This window comes from Mastomys coucha, unplaced genomic scaffold, assembly GCF_008632895.1.
Source record: "Mastomys coucha isolate ucsf_1 unplaced genomic scaffold, UCSF_Mcou_1 pScaffold16, whole genome shotgun sequence".
Classification (NCBI taxonomy): Eukaryota; Metazoa; Chordata; class Mammalia; order Rodentia; family Muridae; genus Mastomys; species Mastomys coucha.
The window spans coordinates 62,435,108-62,437,834 of NW_022196898.1; the positions used below are offsets into that span (position 1 = coordinate 62,435,108).

General features: G+C 45.4%; 1 non-coding gene across 1 annotated transcript; it reads right to left on the reverse strand.

The window, feature by feature from the left end:
• Nucleotides 1-1,455: 1,455 nt before the first annotated feature.
• LOC116094591 lies at nt 1,456-1,588 on the reverse strand. Its single transcript, XR_004120225.1, has one exon. It is a non-coding gene; the product is annotated as a small nucleolar RNA SNORA17 (small nucleolar RNA).
• Nucleotides 1,589-2,727: the final 1,139 nt, after the last annotated feature.

Genomic DNA, 2,727 nt, shown 5'->3' on the forward strand with positions numbered 1-2,727 from the left:
TGCTCTCACAACCCTGTTGAATCCAACTCTCCTGCCCACTTCAGGTAGTGATGGCAAAAGGAAAAAGAGGAAATCTCTCCTGTGTCTGTGCCACTGCCCAGCAGACAACAAACACACCCTGCTCTCCTACACTCACGGACTCAGGGACTACTCACCTACAACCCACCATCCAGGGCCAGCTCTACTCTGCTACCCAGGTGAAGTGCAGGGCTCACTTTCCTCAATTCTGCATCTGGTGAGAGGAAGGGTCAGAACTCCCACCTGCCATAGGTGGCGAGGGGCAAAGAGGAAAGTATCTCTTCTTTGTACATACTACCACACAGGAGACAAGTGGTAGAGCAAGCTCTCCCATGCTCATATCCTCAGAACCCTCACACCCACAATTCCAGGAATGGGCATAGCCTGATGTACCCTAGCAGGCTAGGGGTAGGGTCAGCTCTCCTGCCCTCATACTGCTAGAGCCAACTTTCCCATGATACCCCGAGGAAGGGTATAACCAGTCCTTCACAGTCCTCAAACATCAACATGTCCCTGAGTAACAATCCAGACCAGGGAGGTACACCTGGCCCTTGATGGTAACAGACTCCTGCTGCTACAGCGCTATGGTCCCAGAGGTGGCCCTGGGTAGCAGCACAGGCCAGGCCACCATCATGGTCCAAAGTGGCATTACCAGCTACAAACATTAGGCTGTTCTTCACTACCTTTGATACTTCAGTTCTGCCTCTCTTCCTTGTGCCCACATCCTTCTGTTTCTTTTTGCTTTTCTATTTCTCCACTACTTACATATGACCCTACTCCAATGAGGAGAAGGTCTCTCTCAGACCACAAATAGCTATGCTCTCTCCAAGTTCCTGCTAATAGCCACCCCTCTCTCCAAGTTAACAGGTTAGCTAGAACTCCCACCTCTAGAGACCAAAGATAAAGATGCTGATTGGGCTACAAGATGCTGATGGACTGGGGGCGGGGTTTCTGCCTTGCCTGCTTGTAAGAGAGACAGTTGTATACACATGTAGGACTGAAAGCACACCATGGCTTAGTCCCATTTTTTAATTCCCCTCTCGCCGTCCAGTTCCCTTAATTTCCCCCCAGGTCCCTCCCTCTCTTCCAGAGACCCCGTTCGTGTGTAGGCCACTGCAACACTTAGGTGTTCCTCTTAGTGGTTGGCACCCTGGTAATTTAGTGTCTGGGATTATCTCAGGAGTGGTCCCAGGGGGGTCTGTGCCTCACTCATGCATTGTGGCACCAGGCAGGCTACCTCCCAGTCTGGCTCCCATGGTACTGGCCTGGTGGTCGTCTTGGTCTTGCTTCTTGCCCAGCCTCAGGATCACTACCACCCCCAGGCTACAGAGTCAGGCAGGGTTCTTCTAGTCTTCAGCTTAAACTTGGTTCCTGATAGCCCATCAGGACTTGCCTGGTGCCAGACTGGTGGTCTTCTCAGGCTAGCTTTTTTCAGGGAATGCTAGGCTACTGATCATTCAGATGTCCATAGATCAGAACACTGAGCATACACATAGCCTTTCTTCTCTCTACCACATTTTGATTCACATGTCACACAGGAGACACACCTGCAATGCCTCCTCTCAGCAACTTTCCTCTTAGCACTGCTTTCATTGTGTCCCATTGGGTATGACGTGTCAACATTTTCAGTAAATTCCAGGAAGTCTTTAACCACTTTCTTTTATTTCTTTCCTAACTAAATTATCACCACTTTGTGGTGGACGCAGTTCAAATCTATCTCATAAGATATATAGACCTCACTGCTGCTGATATCACATTTTGTGATAACGGAAGAATCCAATTTTATTTTCACAAGACAGAATTGAACTTGCCTACAACAACCTCATTTTACTTTAAATAAAATCTGCACATAAGGAAAGACATTGATTCTTTTAATAAAAATACCCTCTTCAGAAACCAGCATGTCTAGTCAGGTTAGACATGGAGAAAATGCTGTATTACACTTTATTCTGAAAGTGTATTTTCTTGCAAATCTTCAGGATTACCATCAATTCTTTTTGGAAAATCCTACCTCTGCACAAACTATCTCCTCGATTGGTAAACACTATGCCATTTCATTAGCTTCTGAGTAGAGGGAAAATGGATATTAGAAATGTTGCTTTCTAATGGTTAGTGCTACATTGACATGCAAATTTCCTGATAAATCCAGATGTCATTCTTTCTGAAAAGCCCCCATTGATTCTCTAGAAAACCACAGTCATAGATAAAATGTAAAAGATGATGCTCAAAAATTCACAGTTGGTCTGCAAACTCCATGATTGTGCAATTCATCTTCAAACTGGAGAACTTCTTCAAGATTCTCCAAGCAACAGTCTTTGTGCCCTGTTCTATAAGTTCAGTTATAACGTTCAAAACTTACTTGGAGTATTTACCCCAAGTTCCTCTTTCCTCACACTAAAGCATGAGCTACTTTCAATATTCCATGGTAGTTGTTTTCACATCTTAGATCATTTTTACCATTGAATTCAATTTCAAAGCCAGAGTTATGCTGGATCCTGAAAGTATTCTCTCAAGTTTTTCAGAAAGAGATGACACATGCATCAACTTGCTTCTCTATGTCCATGGACTCCTTGATGGGCATCTTGGCCACTGACATGTTGTAGGGCTCTAAGAATTCAACAGCACAGAAGTGGAGCCCTTAGGTCACATTTTCCAGTCAGTGTTAAAGGAGCTCAAGGCTGGGCACTCTGTTCAAAGTGTCCCTTTGCA